Below are 20,000 nucleotides of genomic sequence, written 5' to 3'. Positions count from 1 at the left end.
CAAAGGGGTGGCCACAACGGACCCAGGGAACTACCGCCCCATTAGCCTGACGAGCCTGGTCTGGAAGGCCATGAAAGTATCATCATGGACTTCATAAACAAAGACATTGGAGATCTCCAAACTCTGGACCACACACAGTTTGGATTTGTAAAAGGCAGATCATGTCTCCTAAACCATATAGACTTCTTTGAAGTAGTCACCAAAGTCATAGATGAGGGTAAGGTAGTTCACACAGCCTATCCAGATCTCGCCAAGGCACTGAACACCATCCCCCACTCTGGAATTATAGATAAACTCATTAAACTAGGTATAAATCCCTATGTCACAAGATGGGTTGCCAACTGGCTTACTGACAGAACCCACACTGTGAAAGTAGCAGACTCCAAATCAGACTTCAGACCAGTGACAAGTGGAGTACCACAGGGTTCAGTCCTGGGTCCTCTCCTGTTTGGTATCTACTTCTCTGAAGTACAGTTTAACAAAGTAGGACTTTGGCTAACTAAATTTGCATATGACTACAAACTAGGAGCCATAATCGAAACTCCTAACGAAATTCCTACCACAGGGCCTCACTGAGACAGATGCCTGGTGTCAAAGCCATGGTCTCAAGCTCAATGCCAAAAATGTGCATTGTCATACCGTTTGGTAAAAACTCTGTACCCATGAACTACCACATAAGCGGTAGTCTACTTAACACCGAAAGTGTGATAAGAAACCTTGGGAAACAGGTGGACAGTAGTCTCTCCTTTGATAATCACATCGCCACAGTGGTCAGGAAATCCTTCTACGTGGCACACCTCATCACAAAAGGTTTCTCATCCAGAAAAAAAATGGTCATTGTTCCCCCTCTACTCATCACTCATTAGACCCATTATAGAGTACAACACACCTTTTGGTATGTACCTCACAAGACATCTACAACAACTGGAAAGGCCGCAAAAATAACTCACAAAGAGGATTACTGGCCTCAAACAGATGCCTTACGCAGACTGTCTCAAAAAACTCCAGCTTTACTCTGTCGCATATCACCTATTCAGAGGCGATCTCTGCCTAACATACAAAGCTATGTCAAACCCAAAGCTGTTGGACATGCTCCACTTAAAGAAATCCTAATCCCTCTGAGCTACATGCTCTAGGGACCTAAACCTTGTCACCACAATAAACAGAACATGCTGGAGGGATAAATTCCTGTCCCAGAGACTTCCCATACTCTGGAACAGACTACCTATCTATGTTAAACAGAACTCCTCATTAGCACTCTTCAAGAAAAATCTTGATGATCGGATGGGTAATAGGAAATTCACCCCAGGGATCACTTCTATGGTTCTGCTTGACAGGGGCACAGGAAAATAATTTTCTTGGGTGGTGACAGACTGGATACCTTTTTAGCTAGGCTTTTATAGGCCCTAGTGCCAATAGCCTAGTACCTACCTATGAACCTATAAGAAGGAAATAGGGCAGTTAATGATCTATATAGCCTCATTGCAGTGCATGCAGCTATAAGAAGAGACTAAATTAACTGCATGGAAAAAGAATAAATAAAATAAAATATTTTAGGAGAGTGTGTCTGGATTTGAGAGGTAAGTTTAAAGACATTTTAGGTTGCTTTGTGGCAGGATGGGCAGGAACATATGGTTTTCACTGACAGGTTTGGAGCTCAAATTTACCGGTGTCATGCAGGGATGACAGCTAACTTGCTCTAGGTGAAGGACCGGTAGGAGCTAGTTTGGAAGGTTAGGCTGAACTTTTTTTTCTTCAAGCTCTTATCCAAGAGTCTTATTATTGACTTTCTTTTTGTAGATGGCTGATGTGTACAATTTACAACAGATATGGGCAGCCATCATTTTACAGGCGGAAGAGCTGTTTTAAGATTTGCCTAGATGTGAAACTCCCGTGACTAAAGAACCTGGTGAGTCCAGTCAAAAGAGGAGAAGGCAGGCGGCGAAGAACAATTGGTGGCCCGAGTGAAATGGGCACAGCAGTCAAGAGTCACTGTCACAGTGGATGCTCCAGCCATTGGATCCATGCATGGTGAGTTCCTGTAGGCATGGTAGACTTAGTGCAGTTTGGGAAGAGTTGGGAATAGGTGGGGATGGGTCACGTCAGGAGACTGGCAAATCTGCAAGCTGCAAGGAGAGTCGGCAGAGGCTTAGTGAAGGAAGCAGGTTCCTGTTAAGTTATTCACTGGGGAGGGTAGTCTAGGTCTGTCTGTGGGGAGTTTGGCATCATCCATAGTTGGGATGGAGTCACAACTACATGAGGTAGGTTTGGATTTTGGGATTCGGCCTGGTGATTGGTTAGCTATACAAACCCTGGGCTAAGGGAATAGGGCAGTCTTTCTGATGTATGTCGATACCTTTGAATTAACTAATGCAGAAGGATTTAGTATTTGTAGACATTAGAAACTCCAAATAGCAAAGATCTTCTGGTGGCTTTAGTGATGTTTGGGTGGAGGAGAATAGGTAGGTTGTGACCACAAACTTGGGAAAATTGGATGTTAGCTTTTGTGTACTACATGATGGTTTGGTTAGAGAAATATAGCACCTTGGCCCTGCCACTCTTCATAGTTCATAGTTTAGTACTAAGCTAACTGCCCTTGTGAACCATTTTAAGCCTAGCCAATTATTCCTTGTCAGACTCAAACACTGCACCTTGTGTTTGTAAGGCAAACACCTTAGCCATTAAGCCACCCTCCCAACCCTTGGCATACATTCTCATGATCTCAGAGGCTCAATGGATACTGGTCATTAATGCTTGGTTATGGTAGAAAGCAAATGGTCAGTCCCTGCGTTGAGAGGTTAGGCACCCTGGCATAAGGCTTGCCACTATGCTGGAATGCTTTGGTACCATTAGTGGAGGGTGTAAGGTAGGAGTGGCGGGGGTGGGGGTGTGTTGGACCATTAATGTGTGGCAGTGCTCATGGGTGGCATGCAGGTTCTTGCCCACTTGTTGAAAGTGTGCAGGAATACATCCAGCAGGGCAGTGTGGCAAGGTGAGCAGGTAATACGTTCAGTCATAATTTGTTTTCAGCTGATTTGAGAGGGTTATCATCTTATTTATTTATTTATTTACAGATTGTTTTCCAAGATAGTCCACTTGCTGCAAGGAGCCCATTTTCAATGGAGTCCTGGGGAGAAAAGCTCCAGAGAAATACAAATACATAGTACAGAAAGAGCACAAATCCATAACATACATTTCAATTAAATGTTAAATACATATTTTGTATAGTACAAACCCATATAGCACAATTCAAATAGATGTTCTTCATTTCAGGGATTTCAAAGTTTGTGATTTAGAGAGGAATTTTCATGGGCAGAGGGGGGTGTCCTTTCAGGAGACAAGGGGAAGACTTGGTGAGGCATTCTTCCATTAGGGTGCAAGTATTGCAGCATATTGTCTAACAATTTCCTGATTTGTCAGATATGGAGGAATTCATTAATTATTTTTTCTAGGATTTTCTATTAAATCAGTGGTGGGAGGGGGTGGAGTAATCTGTAAGAATTTGTGATCAGTGCACGGGAAGGAGGATATTTGGAAGCTTTGGTGGAGTAAAAAAAGAGGATGGGTAGGCTATTTGGTCCTTTTGACACCCCCCTTTGGCAATTTTAAGGTCTCACCATTGGGTCTGGTTCCTAAGAAGTCGGTTGGTGAACTTTGGTTGATTCATCATCTGTCTTACCCTGAGGGAAACTCTGTTAATGATTTTATTTAGTAGAGGACATTGAGGTGAGTAATGCATCTTTGGATGATGCAGTGTGGGTTATTCAAGGGTTTAAGGATCCATGGTTGGTGAAGGTGAATATTGAATCTACATTTCAACTTCTGCTGGTTATAGGAGGAAGAGTGGTCATTATTACGCATGGTGGTTGGAAAAATGTTTTATTTTGACAAGTCTACACCAATGGATTGCTTGGTAGCCTGCACTACTTTGGAGAAGTTTAGCACGGCACTCCATTGATTTGTCAGCAGTGGGAGGACACTCATAGGGCAGTACATTACCTAGATGATTTCCTAATAGTAGGTTTGGGGGACCATTGGATGGTTTGCGAGAGTTTTTGGGGATGTGTGTAGAGGTGGTGGTCCTGTTGCTAGGCAGAAGCTGGAAGGCCAGGTTAAGGCACTGGATTTGCTAGTAGATGCAGAACACAAATTGTTTTGCCTGCTTGGTGAGAAGATAAAATGTTTGAAGAAAATAGTGGATGGGTGAATTTCAAAGACAAGATGCATGTTAAGGATGTCATGGAGCTTTTAGGGCTCCTGAATTTTGTATATCAGGCATTTCATCCATGTCATACTTTCTGTAGGTCCATGGACATTTTATTAAATGGGGGAAGCCAAACATCATTGGTTAAGAATTGGTAAGTTGGCACAGGTGCATTTAGCTCTTTGGTTGTCCTTCTTGGCACAGTTTAACGGTGTCTCCTTTTGGCAGAAAAAATGGGTTGGTCAAGGGGAATTGCAATTGGTTACAGACACGGCAGGGGGGTTGGAATGGGAACATTTTTGGGGGGAGAATAATTTGTGGCTCGTTGGCTGGCAGATTGGAAGGTGAAGTGGAAGAAGGCTGTTGTCTTTTTGGAGTTAATGCCAATTTGGGCTTCTTCATTGGTTTATCAGGAGTGGTTGAGGGGAAAGAAGATTATTTGTCATTCAAACAATATTGCAGTGGTGCGAGGTTTGCAGGTGAAGGCAGTGAATTCTGAATTGCTATTGTTGGTATTATGTAAGTTGGTTTTGCAAAGTTTGCTGATTAATTTTTCTTTTACAGGTATGTATGTAGCTGCTGCTAGGAATGGGATTGCTGACAGTCTATCTTGTTTTCAGATATCCAGGTTTCAAGAGTTAGCTCTGGGGGCAGCAAGCAAGTCAAGGGCAGTGCCAGATGATGTATGGCAAATTGGGCTAAAGTAACCAGGTGGTTGGCGCAGCAGTCTTGGGCAGCATCTACAAGGAGGGAATGTTGTAGGGCATTATATGATTTTGATAAGTTTATTTTATAGCTGCTTGAGGAGGATGGAGTAGTTGGAAGAACTATTATTGCAATACTTTGCCCCAGTTTGGATGCATGGTAAGGCAGTGCAGTTGGTGAAGGTGGACCTGCCTGCTATTAGTATATTTGCGTGGGTGGTAAGGCTACATGATTTCACAAAGTCCTGGACAGTTGGTCATATGTTGAAGGGATTGGTTAGAGTGGCTGGTGTGAATATGGATAAGCAATGGCCATAGACAAAACAGTTTTTGAAAGTTTTATTGTGGGTTTAGCTTTGGTGGCTGATGATTTAGGGGGTTATGTTTTGTGGGTGACCTTGTGCTTATGGATGTATTGTGGAACATTTAGGGTGTCAGAGTTGTTAGGGTCACTAGTTTGGGGGCATGTCACATTATTTTCTGTGGCAGTGCATATTTGGTTGTATAGATGTAAGCTGGATCATTTAAGGAAGGGCACGCAGATAGTTCCTGTGAAAGATAGGAATAATTGGACATGTCCAGAAGGCTTGGCTAGGAGATTACTGCACACCGTTGTGGGGAGCCCTCAAGACTTAGTTTTATAGTCAAGAAGGGTGTAAGGTGATAATGGGTAATCAGTTTATATATGTGATGAATAGGGCTTTTCGTTGTATGGGTTTTTCAGGGGAGATGATTGCCACTCATTCCTTTTGCATAGGTAGGGCTTTGGATTTAGCAAGGGAAGGCAGATTGGTTGAGATCATTAAGAGGGTGGGACATTGGTCTTCAAATGCCTTTTTGTCCATATTAGATAACTGGCTAAGTGGTTGGTTTGGTATTATTTTGTTGTTGTTGTTGTTGTTTAGGAAAGGAGATTGTCAACCTAGGTCATTTGTGTATTCATTGGGTGGCAAGGAGGGCTGCACTTAGGACCAATGGTAATGAAATGGGTTTGCATTACTTTGGATGGAGAGTCATATGGCACAGTGTTACAGGCCTCAAGTGGCATCAGCTCATGCAAGAGTTTGCATTTATACAGTCACAGACTGGGCTTCCTTGAGTATTGGTAGTATATCTGACAAGTAATGACTTGAGAATAATTCCAAAGTGGCAGTTGGTATATTGGATAAGAGAGAATTTGGTTACTCTGAAGAGGTTATATCTGGGTATGTGCATTGTGTGGTCAGAAATAGTACCTTGTTTATTTTGGAGGAATGCTGCTACACTTTATGGATTTAGAACAGGGTCAGTGATTTGTTAATTGTAGGTTTGTGAGGCAACTGGTTGCTTTGAGTATTTTGATGCTAGAACTTAGGGACTTTGAGGACACGGACCCAAATGGGTTCAGACAGGATGGAGTGCACCTGAATGACTTTGGTTTAGATCTGTTTAATATACACTTAGGTTTATTTTTGGAGGGTTTACTGAATGTCCTGTAGTAGCTAAGGAGGAACAGGCTGGGTCAAGCTGGTGGGCAGAGAAGACGGGCAGGCTTGTCCCTCTTCTGTTCTCCTTCTCGTGTTGGGTGTTGATGCAAGGAGTTTGAGAGATGAAAGCAAGTGGTAGGAAGCTGCTTTGATTAATAAGAATAAGTGAGTAGTGTTAAGGATGCTGCTTATTTGGGCAGGGTGAGTGGGGATACACTACCCTGATGAATGGTTACAAGGATGCTCATATTGTGATTAATAAAGTGAAATGATGCAATAAAGTTATATTGTTTATGGATGTTTAATAAAAGGTTATTAAATGCAATTTTGGTGTGCAGTGTTTTGTTGAAGGAGACTGGGACAACTAGTTTTTCAAAAAAAAAAGGGAAAGAAAATGTAATTATTTTAATTATTTCAATTCTGCTTAAATTTTAAGTGCACTTATAGCAGCCTGTAGGGTGGTGATACTGCTACGTACTTTTCTGCTCTCTCCCATCTGATTGCATTTTTTAGTTTGTTAAGGGACGTTAATTATTCTACACTTCGAATTCCACATGTAAAATTACTTGTGAAAGCTATCTGTATTTTAAAGCCAGCTGGGGAAAATTCACATTTGTGGCAGAACTGCATAGTTCTACTATCAGATTTGTGCATTAATCATTTATTACTGCATTTTTCCATAAACAGTGTTGCTGGTACATTTCTGCAGAGTCTGGTACCTTAGACTGTTGTAGAAGTTCAATATTGACAGAATTGTCTCTGCTATACTTTGTGCGTCACTGCTTTTATATTCTGCTCATCATTTACTTGCTTGCATTCTGTGTCTGCCCCATCCCCCAGTAACATATTAAACTAAAGTTTCTGAAAGAGCTCCAATATTGCCTTTATTTGAATGCTAGCCTCTGTAGCTAGCCCGCTTAGTCCAACCCTCCCAAGATTCTGCTCTTGTTTTATAAGGCTGTGCCTCTGCCCACCACCCATTATGATTATCTAATTTCCAAAGTCCCTCCTTTCCCTCTTTCATTGCTATTGATTGTTATGTACTCCTTCCACCCAATATTTTCCATGGGAACATGATACTGAGTTCCCACCCAGCAGTCCAGTATTGTTCTTGAGTAAACCTCCTTTACTACATGCTGTCTCCTGCTCATTTTCCTGGAGCTCAGCAAAGTTTGGAGTCCTAACCTGCATTCCAGAAGTGTTTTACTTGTGCCCAGTGCCATCCATGCTGAATCACTCACAAGTTATTTCAGTGACAACGTTTGTTTCTTGCTTTTATGTGTGCATTTTACTGATTTTTTTGTAAAAAAAATGCTCTTCCTCAAAGTGTTACTGTCTTGATATTACCTTCAGCAATGAATTTCCAGTCAGCTATTTAAGTAGTTTGACTTAGCACTGCACTTGTGGGTCTTGTTGTGTTGCTATATTAAAAGGACTGTGTTTGCTCATCTTATGGCAGAAGGTGTTTGCCTGGACTGATCTGAGAAATACTCATATATACTCATAGTGTAGTCATTTTATTGGCCACAGGGCTCATTATTTGATTTTCTGTTTTCTCTGTGCTGCTATAAAGCTTGCATGGGTTAGCAGTGCCCTGTACGGTAGTAAACACATAGAAAGCTAATTTTCTCTGTAGAATGATCCATAAAACTGTAACCAGATAAGCAGCAATATAGTGCAAATAACTTGTGAGCCAACAAGCTCAGAGCAGCTAGATGGGCCTTGAGTGGCAAAACCTACAGATTTAGTAGAAGTCTGTATTATATAAACATTAAAGTTAGTAGAATTTATACTGTTTAGTTTAATCTGCCCCAGTAAGGCACCATTATAAGTCTGCACAAACAAAGCACCCTTAATAGTCTTCTATCCACAATACACCACCTCCTTTAGGTCACAAATCAAAGGACAGGACAGTATGGCTATGCAATTTTCTAATTTCTCTGTAGCCAGCTTGGTGGATATGGGCATCCTGAGACAATGTAGCAAGTGTCTCATGTTTACTAATAACCACTCAATCCTTAAAGAATCAGACCCAGAATGTGAGAAATGTACTTGCATAATGACACTGGAGGCTAAACTCACCCATACAAGTCCACATCAGGTTGTCAAATTCACACACACAACACCCACCTCACATAGTACACAACACACAACACACACACAGACTAACATATGCTGAGGCACTTAAAAGCAATCTTAAACAACAAAGATCACCTGGACCACTTGCTATGTCAAAGCTATACCTGAAAAAGACCAAAGGCACTCAAAAAACAAAACCTAACACCAAACATATTGTCAGTCTCTGTGGACCCCCAAATAATAAGACCCTAAGGCAAAGCAAACACTCTTCACAGGACTCTCATCATAGTGGACTCCATTGCAAGATCTACTAATGCCCTCTGACCAGGCTGAACAAAGAGAAGATAACTGATAGTTGCTTATCTGAAGTCAGGCTCCAACAAATCACACATGCACTCAAGTCATGCCACAGGTACCAGTTTGATTCCATCATTGCCCATGCAGGTGTAACTGACCTCAGATGTACCTTCTTGGACTATATGAAGATAAGACAGTGTGGACCCTTCAGACTATGTGTCTCTAACTGATATGAGCCTGGCACTAAGTAGCATGTTGCCATCACCAAGGGCGACGCCACAATATAAGCAAAAAAATGATTGATTTCAATTGGTTTTCTTTCTGATATCATTCTAAGTGGATGCAATATTTGAATACATAGGAGGACATTGGTTTGCCAAGGATGTTCTGCACCTTTCCCCTCTAGACATTCAAATACTGGGCTGGCTAAGGCTTAGTCCACTCCCATAGTGCCTTTTTAGGCAATGCCAAATTGACAAACCTACCAATATAGAAGAATCAACTTAAGAGAATCTCAAGGTGTTACTCCTCAATGTCAGTAGCCTAAATAAAATATACACTTACTCCAAGCCCTCCTCACACTCAGGGATATATATATCTGTGCAGTTACCAGGGCATGCTTTAAAACAACAGAGACTAACCTGACGGTTTCAGTTCCTTCAACACTTTTAGACAGTAGTTGCACAGACAAAGGCTAAAGGTGGAGGAGTCTTAATATACATCGGTAACAAGAATAAATCTGCGGTGGTTAAACAGGATGATGTGCTGGAGTTCTTCCATGTGCAGATAATCACAGTCAAAATCCCATACCTATATAGCTATAGGTCACTCTCCATGTCCAAAGAAGCTCACAATGCTTACTAGGACCTACTGGAGACAGTTATCATCCAGTATAACACCGTGCTTATGGGAGACTTTAATTAACCCTCTACTGATTGAGAATCCTACATGCCCTCAAATGTACAGGCAGAGATTCCTGCATTTTGTAAATACAAGCAACCTTGACCAAATAGTGAACACCCCCAGTAGAGGTTCCAACATATTTGTGCTCACAAATATGGGAGAATGCTAACCCTCCCCCCAATGTCTCATCCTCCCTGATAAGATCTGACCATAAAGCTGTCTCCTTTGAAATCAAAATCAACTCCATAGACATATTAAAACCAGTAATAGTTAGAAACTCTTTCAAAGCAAATTACCTGTTGTTAAGTGATGGTTTGTCAAAACCCAATGCCCTTCCAGGTTGCCTCCTGAATAGTCTGAAATATGACTTACCAGGCTCCATGGAGTCATTACTTAACTGTAGTCTTAAAACAGGCTTTGTGGCACATGAATGGAGGACTGCAATGGTTATCCTCCTTAATAAGAGAGGACCTTCAACATATCCTGGAAACTACATACCCATTACTCTGTCTAGTCTTATTTACAAAGCCACAGAAAGCGTTATTATAGAAATTATCAACAGGGACATAGGAGACCTCCAGGCATTGGATGCATCCCAGTCTGGCTTTGTCAAAGGAAGGTCATCCTAACTGAATCTGATGGACATCTTTAAAAAGGTCACTAAGGCAATGGATGAGGAAAAAATGGTGTATACTGCCTACGTAGATATGGATAAGGCATTTGATACAATATCCCTGTCTGGTATTGACAACAAACTTACAGAGCTAGGAATAAATGCCTTCATAATATGCTTGAAAGGTAGCTAAATCTCTGATAGGACCCAAGGGTTTATAATCAGTGAGGCCACCTCCACAAAGAAGCAAGTCACCCAGTGGATTTCCACAGGCCTCTGTGCTAGGCCCAATCTGTTTCGACATCTACTTCTCAGACTTCAAGGCCAATGTCAAAGGCCTTTGGCTAACCAAGTTTGCAGATGATTGCAAACTGGGAGTAATCATTCAATCTCCCCAAGACAAGAACACTCTTCAAGAAGATCTAATACAGATGAAAGCTTGTTGCAAGGGCAATGACTTAAAACTCAGCACCAATACATGCAATATAGGACATTTTGGGAAGTTTGCCATTCTGGGCAATTGTATCATCAGTGAAACACCCTTAAGAGTTGATTCACTAGTCAAGGATCAGGGAACTTGTGTGGATAGTAACCAAGCCTTCAACCAACATGTGTCCAAGCTAGTAAGAAAATCCTTCTATGTTGTTCAACTTATAAGCAAGGGTATGTCATCCAGTTTCACTGAGGTCATCATACCACTGTACTTGGCCCTCAGGAGGTCCATCATGAGTAAAATGCCCCCTTTGATATGTACCTGACCAGACACATGCAGCAACTGGAACATCCTTTAACGTTACTTACAAAAAGAATACAGGGAGTAAACTCAAAGTCATACATTGATTCCCTGTAAACCCTGTCTCTTTACTCAGTATCATGCAAACTTCTGAGAGGTGATTTCTGCCTGGCATACAAGTCATTCCTGGACCCTGTTTTGTAAACAGCATCAGTACTACTAGACTGAGACCTACATTCTGCTTATAGCATAAATAGGACATGTTGGAAAGACATATATGTTTCTCACAGAACTCCCATTTTCTGGAACATGCTCCCCATCCAGTCTCCCTTTCCCCATTTAAGCATGACTTGGACCATTGGACAGGTAATCAGAAATTCACTCCTGGTATGGCTCTGATGTCTTTGATGGGCAGAGGCAGTCAGTATATTACTCCCAATTAATCAAATCTAAATCATATTTATAGGTCACATTTGGGTTGCGTGGCTTCCAAGAATACTTGTGGTCGTTAGTTTAGTATACACCTATAAACCTATGAACTAGCTTGTCCTTGAGTATCTTGGCAGACATCCAGGCAATTGACACATTCACCCACTGTCATTTTGAACTGCATTTTTAAATGAGGGATTATACCTTCTTGTAAAAGATCTCTGAACATTAATAAAGAACATCAGATGTTTTATGCTACATCATTTTTTTTATTTATTTGTAATTGGTTTGCATATATCTCATTGATTTAAAACTTGACATAGGTTCAGACAGACAAATACAAACCAGTCAAACCTTCCAGTCAATAAAACTATTTTTTTTTGTTTGTTAGAAAAACATTTTTTCCAGGGACAAACCGTTCTGTGCCTCAGATGTAATGGACAAGTTTTCCCACACCTCCAAACTTGTATACACTAATGCCATGATTGCACTAAAATGAAAAAGGAAGAAACCTCCCAAAAGAGAGAGACAGAGTGTACTGCCTGCACACCTACTGAAACCACGGCAGGAGTGATTGTGTTTGGAAATCAATAATCAGAGTGTTCAGCTTCACCAAAACTGACTCAGACAGATTGCAGTATATCTAGATAATCTCCGCAAATTTTAGGAAAGCATTTATGAAGACATATTTAGTCTATTCAGTGAACACAGAACTACTATAACACTTCTGTTTAAATGCCTCCTTACCAGCATGCATACCTCTCAAGTGTACCTCATTACGAAGAATGTACCTCATTTGGGAGTCTTAAAAAGTTCATGTTTCTTGAAGTTCCACATTGAAAGGCTCTGACACATTCCGTGTTAGGAATTTTTTTTTTAAGTGAAATCCATGGTAAATTGAAATTAATCATATTAATTCATTAAAAGATCTTATTTACAAGTAAAACCATGATACTTTAACCATCTACCTTCCTAGTTGAAGTTGTTAGTAAGGCATTAGTATGTGTTCCACATTTTACCCATTTATTCCACATGATGAGGGCTAGAGTTCCTCATTTTGGAGATGGAAGGGTGAGAGCTATGCCAGTATGTGGTTTAAAGTTTGAGCACGAATATAAAACAAATGTATCCTCTCTTTGGGATGTATCTATTGTGTTTGAGTGGGGTATAAGGCTTTTACATTGCTTCACCTCTCCCATTTAATTGCAGTAAGTAATGAGTCATCTTCAAGCAATTAACATCAACTAAGACTTTAATACACCAGAACTGTTGCCTCATCTATTGTACTACTTCTGTGGCATAGTTTCTTGTACAGCTCTGTGACAAAAAAAGTGTGGAATCATTCACCACATTAACTTGTCTAAATTTTTTATTCATATTGTGAATACCATTATTACAGTACAAACTTCCAATATGTTTCTTTAAGTTTTAGATAGCTTGACTTTTTCTTCAGATGTGTGCATGTTACTTGTATCCAGGGGCAAATTTCTGTTCATAAATTCCATTGAAATGATAGTATATTAAGTATGCCGCATGGTGTTCAGTCAGAAAGTACATTATGTGCATATCAGGATGAACATAATCTTAAAAAAAATAATGAAAGAGATTACTGTAATATAAGAACATTAAAAGGCCAATAATAGGTGCAGCAATAAATCTTTTTCAATCTATATGCAGGTAGTCAGGTTTTCACAGCTTCCTACTTATGTCTGATATTACAAATGCTTTATTTTCACTTCACTTTTATTTGAGCATATTGCTGAATTTATGATGTTGAGACAGTTATTTCATTTTATTGTCATGCCTTTTTATTCCAAATAAACTGAATTAATTTTCTGAGCTTAAAAGAAGACAAATAGTTTTCTGCACAGGTACTGAATGTGCAAACATGCTACTTCATAGAAGATGAACAGTCAGTCAATAAATTAAATAAGGTGCACTCTTTTTTTTTTTTTTTTTTTTTTTTTTTTAACAGAGACCCCCCGATATCTTACAGTATCCCATCTGATGCAACAGCTACTTTGGTAAGTAGTTTAATCTTCATAATGATTATTTGCTTTGCAATATGCATGTTTAGTTTTTTTACAACAGCTCTTTTCTCCTGAATCAGATGTGTACCAAATAGACAAGTGGTTATGCTTTCATTATGTTCCAAAGTCTGTAATTATTTTTGTACTGGAGCTCATATTTAACTTTGCATGTCTTAATATGCAATGAATGCACAAAGAAATGAACACTATATGTTTACAATGTTTTGTTAATACCAAGGACATAACCAGCCATATTTAGCATACTGGTATGAGTACATTCTTTTCTGAACATTATGGCTCTAGGGTACAGCAAATCTGGAATTGTCTAAAGTAATGTCTGTAATGTACATCTCGACACATTTTGTTTGGGGTAGGAATAGTGTGAAAAAGTAGCCCATTTGTGATTGTAGAATGCAAAAGATGAAAATAAGCTGACAGTCTTAAGTCATTAGGGGCAACTTTTGGAGAAATATATACATTTTTAAATGATAGTTGGGAAAGAATGAACTTGTGAGCTTTAAATACAGAAGGAACATCTCTGACTAAACCCTTGCTCAAAGGAGATAAAGATCACAAAAGGTTGTGAAAGTCTCGTGTATTTTTGCTATTCACTTTGATATTTCTGAACTTAAACTTACCAATCGGTAGTTTAGCACAATTAAGACTAGGAGCTGTTAATGAGATTTATCCTGTAGTCTAATGGGTTCATTCATTCAGTCTTTTTGTGGGCATCCGTCACCCTGAGCTAGTCAGTTAAGAAGAAAGTGCTTCAGGGTTGCCACTAAAAAGAACTGTTTATATCTTATCAAAATGTATAAAACATATGAGAACTTTTTTAAAACTGATTCACACATGGTTCCTTTTATTTTCAAACTCAAAATATTGGATTTCAGAACATTGATTTGGGGACTTTTCAGTTATACACTGCGAGTCTGCTGGAAATTCTGTTTGGTAGTAGAAATACAGAGAGTTTATTCCCTTTGTGAGTTAGGATTAGAGTAAAGGTTAGGGGTAGGTGTTTTTACATTTACCATTAGAGTTAGGAATAGAGTTATCATTAACATTGTGGTTTTGGTTGGAGTTATTGTTAGGGTTATGATTATCGTATGCAAGAAAGGATTATAGCATAAGCACTTGTATCAATAAAAGGATGTCTATGTACTTTGTCCAAGCATGTAAGTTCCCCACATTTGCCTGCTAGAAGAAGGTTACAGCCACACTCTCTGTGCACCACCTTCCCACATTCTGAAATACCTCTCCCCAGTAGTAGAGACTATCTCAAGGTAGCAGTGGCATGAGCCACCTGGGATCATCATCCCTAACCTCCAAGGTGGGAATATCCATCTCCCTTCACTGTACTATTAAGTGTCCAATTCGCAAAATGAACCTGGAACTTCTGCAGCATAGACAGGGCTTTAGCACTATACTCCACAGGTTAGGCAGTTGTTTTGTTGAGAAGGCTTAACTTTTCCTCTTTTTTTTCCAAATAAACCTGCTTAAAACCAAAACACGTGTTAAAGACTTTTTTGTGCATTTATAAACACAGACACAGGCGCACACACACACACACACACACACACACACACACACACACACACACACACACACACACACACACACACACACACACACACACACCACACATACATAGTTTGTTACATGTTAGGTCTTGCATTTGCGAAATAAATAGTCCTTTGAATACTTTAAAATAGATGACGTGATAGTAATGTCAGAAATTCTCACAGAGCTGCAGTTAAAAGATCACTGTATTAGTTAATAAGTCTGTAATTACCTATCACTGAAACAAAACACCAAATAGATTGTCACTGGGAGTGTCAGAAAGGGCAAAGCAGGATAATACCTGAAGATTCTGGGGACGTGGAGTTTGACACCTAGTCAAGGCTTATTTAAGGAGTATAATTTGATGATTTATTGGGGCCTGGACATCCTGAAGGTTTCTTTTCTAAGCCTATTTGCCATGTATGTACTTTTTAAACTGTAAACCAAGTAGGCCATTATTATCGCTAAGCTGGTGCAAAGTTCCATGTATCTAGAAGGATGAGAAGTTCTAGCTTGGTATATAAGCATAAGATTTGTAAAAGAAGACGAAGCATGTATTCAGTATGATAGAAAAGAACATATTCTCCTGCATGTAGAAATTCAAACATTTCTATTCTGTGGCAATACACCCTGATATAACATATTGTATAATATTAGGGGAATTTCTCTGATTTAAAGCACCATAGAAAGTGTGTAGGGAGTGAGAATTCATAATCACAGTGTAGCAGGCTGATTTCTTTAATAAGAAAGAAGTAAAGCAAAAGCATGAAGCGTCACTTTAGTAAAAGAATGAGATAAGAGAAAGATAATCATACTTGTATAGAGGTGCAAATCTGAAACAAGGGGAAAAAGTTGGCATAGAAGCTTCAAAAGAAGCTATGATATGTTTGCAGAGACAGTGAAAGGATTCTGTTTGCTAACAGAAAGCTGACTCCATAATGGAACAATAGAAACAAAAAACTGTAACATATATTAGCATATGGATTGAAGGAAAACTTATACAAAACTCTGGTGTGCAGACATATTACAAAGTAGAAGTCTGCAGTGACTTACAAGAAGTGTTCACTCAGAAACAGAGACGACAAATGTAAAACAAGAAGGGTACTGAAGTGAGCAGCCTTCAAAAATTGTGAGTAGTAAAAGCAAAGTAGGAAAATTCAGAATTCTGAAACCATATCTATTACTGTCAAGCTGTAATTAATCACTGTAGAATCTAAGTAACCAGAATCTTTAAATTCAGTGGGAGGATGGAGCTGAGTGGCCAGTAGGAGCTCACCCACCCTGAGGGATGGCTGCCTTGGCTCTCTGCAATGAACAGCATATGAGCTTGGTGAACTAAGGGCTTAGTCAGAAGTCTGCACATGTGCAGAAGTGTACATATACCTCCAGAGGACAGGGATAGTGGAGGTGGCAAGGCTGTTTTGAAGAGGTGAAGCTGGGTCACATCTAAACGGAAGGATTATGCTGTACTGGTGTCACTGATCTCCTTACTAGTTTCAGACATGGATCTGGATGAGCATTTGGGAGGATAATGTGGGTCCAATAAACTTATTTAGCAAGGAAAGGTGCTGGTTACAGCTTCTAATCAGCTGTAGGGATGAGAAATAGAATTTATAAGTAACAAAAGTGATGGGTCAGAAGTTGGTGGCCTGAATTTGATATAGAAGAATGGTGTGAGAATTTTCCCATGTAATTACAGCAATTTTTTTTCAATTTTACTTCTGTTTATAAGAATTATCAATGAGACAGTGCCATTTGTATGAGTTATACTGGAAAACCATTTAACCCAGCAGACCTGTGACTTTTGATTTTGTTTAGAAATATTTCCTAATTGTTAGATACTGCCATCAATTGGAGAGGCTGACATATATTTCTTGTGGCTCTTCTGAATTAAAATGAAACACTCAGGCTTGTTTCTTTAAAATAAGTATGAAAGATTAGGCATGCTACCAGTATTAAGTAGTTTGCTCACTTTTCCCTGAACATTTCAGTGAATTAAAATGTTGCTCTTGTTCACCCAAACAGGTCTTTTAGTTTGCCTTTGCCAACAAAGTGCAGTTATGTCTAAGTTAATGGTAAAGGCAGTAGTCAGCTTGTATTTTTCCTGTCCTTTGTCCCTTTCTGATGGAATTAATCTTCAGGATTCCAGCATCCATGGTTGCACTGTATACATAACTCTGAAGCTTTGGTGGATTCTGTTCTGTTTGGTGTTACAATGGCAGTGTTAATAAGAGAGTAAAGTGCACCATTAAAAAGGTATACTGTTTGAATACTGCATTATGATACTTAGGTTTTACTGGATGATTGAATTTGCATATATTTTGCCATCTTCATATCAGAAGAATTCATAGCTTGCATAATGGTCAATGATGGAGTCAACTAGAGTACTCATAGTACAGTACTTAATCGAGGAGATAAAAGCACTCAGTTCATTATGCTTTCCCTTCCTGATTTTTCATCTGCCCTGCTTGGAATGCTCCCCAGCTGAGTAAAATGATGAAGACAAAATCGACTTCATAAACATAGCCCGAACTAGGTTTCTATGATGTTTGATGTCAGAATCATAGTGATGTGTAAGTGCAGAGTGCAGCAAATGGATGATTTTTAACTTTTTGGACAATGCATTGCTGGTGTCCATGGTGGAAGGAAGCTTTCTGGCTTGATTATTTCCATTTCAGATATTTGCCAGGTGGATCTTCTGTGTAGATGATGGGCTCTGGTCTGGTCCTGTAATAATTTGGATGTCACATATCTGGATGACTGATGGTCTCATCCACATTTAGATGTTGAACCATATTAATTTTGCATTTCTTCCAGTGCAGTGGTGCTATGTAAATATCACAAACTGGTATATGCACCTACAGGCCCGACAAATTTAAGTAAAAGGAACAGGCAGGTGGAAATAGTTTGTGTTTAATATGAGACTCTTGTTATTCCCACTTTTGTCTCATACCAGCTTATAAATAGTGTTGGAGGCTTGTTTTGTTCATATTCCCTTGGTATTTTTTTTTGTTTTTACAAATGTACTGTTTATTCTTGATCAAGTTTATTAATTTCACAAACCAAATGCATTCCTAACTTGAACTGTGGCATATTTTACATTAGAAAAAAAACGGCTTCCGAAAGCAACCCATAGTTTTAAAGCGCATAAAGCGCTTTTTATTTAATAAAATCAAACTTCTTCAGATGCAAACATTCAAGGTACAAGTTTCAGTTAAATAAAATACCAGGAAGTGCTTGAGCCTGTCAGCTGACATGCTGTGATGACATCAGCAACAATAGTTAACCCTTCCTGTTCTACACACTATGAAAAAATACTGTTTAAAACTAAAACAATGCTGACAACCATGAACAAGGAAGACTGAAGTTATGATTTAAAAGTAAAGTATCCTGATAGGTATACTTTAAACAACAAGAACAGATAAACATATGAAATAATAAGGTTACCTATAAGGAATTACTATTACACTGCTGAAATTCTGCACTACAAACTTTTTTTGCACTACAAACTTTTTTTACTACAACATTTCATACTGGTTCATAGCTAATCCCTGACAGGCTGAAGCACTTCCTAGTATTTTATTTAACTGAAACTTGTACCTTGAATGTTTGCATCTTAAGAAGTTTGATTTTATTAAACGAAAAGCGCTTTATGCACTTTAAAACTACTGGTCGCTTTCTGAAGCCGTTTTTTTTCTATTTTAGTAGTTTATTTTGTGTTTTTTCTGCATATTTTACATTCTTTCCTTCTCTTTCCCTATAATATTATTGTTTCCCAGTTTACGAAAACAAACCATCTTACTCTAATTTTTTAAAATGGTAATATTATATTCCTTTGTCTTCTCTTATGTCTCAGTAATAAAGCTAGTAGCAAGACCAGCCTGTGGGACTGAACTACAAAGTTCACTAGTGTCTGTGTTGTGTGAGCATTTATGTATGGGTGGAGGTGGGCACATATATGTTTGTATGCTTGTACACCTGCTACCATTCATGCTTATGTGCACATGCGTTTACTCCTGAAGATTGCCAATGTGTATTAACACTGTTAATCAGTAGCCCTTTCATTGCATTATGTTACATCACAAGCAATCTCTGTTTCTTGAATTCCATATGATGCTAATAGTGTCTGGATGTATTTCCCTTGTTCCTTTTGTATCGTATTGCAAATTCAACGGTCATTTTCTGCTTCAGAGGATCTGGGATGTAATTGTTATTTTTGATTGTCTTTCTTTTTATTGACACATAGATTTGTTGACTTAAATTGTTTGGTTCGTTTGGAGGGTATTTTACATGCTGGTTTTAATAATTGGTTCTAAACCATATATCTGTGCATGTGTTTACTACAGATATCACTTTTTTATTGTTTGTGACTTTCATCTTTTCCCGGTTAGGGGTCGCCACAGTGGAACACCGATCCGCTAATGATTGGTAGTTGATTTTTATGTGTCGCGTTACCAGCCCTGATGCACAACCTTCAATGAAGGTATGCCCATTCATGCATGTCTCCACACAGAAGCCGCACTAGCTGAGAATCGAACCGGACAGCATCTTACTGTGAGGTGACAATGCTACCGCAGCACCACCACCGCAGGGGGATGTCGCTTTTTTGTTAATGATCTTTAATACTTTAAGTAACATTTTGTCTCCCTGCAAACATTCCATTTGTTTTTCTTTACATTAAGCCTTATTAGAGCTTCTTCTTTAGAGCAGCTCCAGAGAACAGTAACATCTGCAGAACTGTAAGTAAATGTTCTGATTGTCATGTATTTTAAGCACATACAAGTGATTCAGCTATATGACTTCTGGATACCATTACTTTTCACTTTTTAAATCTTTATTCTCACATTCAGTCCAGTAAAGCCGAACCCCACTAGCTTCGGACATGCATGTTTCCACTTTTTTTTATTTTTTGCCCACATTAATACAGTAGAAGTTGATTGCTTGGCTTTATATTAGAAACACAGAGCTTAACATCAACCTGA

General features: G+C 39.1%; 1 protein-coding gene across 1 annotated transcript in view; it reads left to right on the top strand.

Moving 5' to 3' along the window:
* LRRC4C (leucine rich repeat containing 4C) overlaps positions 1-20,000 on the top strand; it is a 3,048,452-nt gene that overhangs the window by 578,077 nt on the left and 2,450,375 nt on the right. Inside the window, exon 2 of the mRNA XM_044058949.1 lies at positions 13,404-13,452. The gene's annotated coding sequence lies outside the window, so the exon portion shown is untranslated. The remainder of the gene's footprint in view (positions 1-13,403; positions 13,453-20,000) is intronic.

Source organism: Protopterus annectens, chromosome 17.part0, assembly GCF_019279795.1.
Source record: "Protopterus annectens isolate FY-2018-M chromosome 17.part0, PAN1.0, whole genome shotgun sequence".
Classification (NCBI taxonomy): domain Eukaryota; kingdom Metazoa; phylum Chordata; order Ceratodontiformes; family Protopteridae; genus Protopterus; species Protopterus annectens.
Note: the sequence above shows the minus strand (reverse complement) of the source record. Positions and strands in the feature narration are given on the sequence as shown.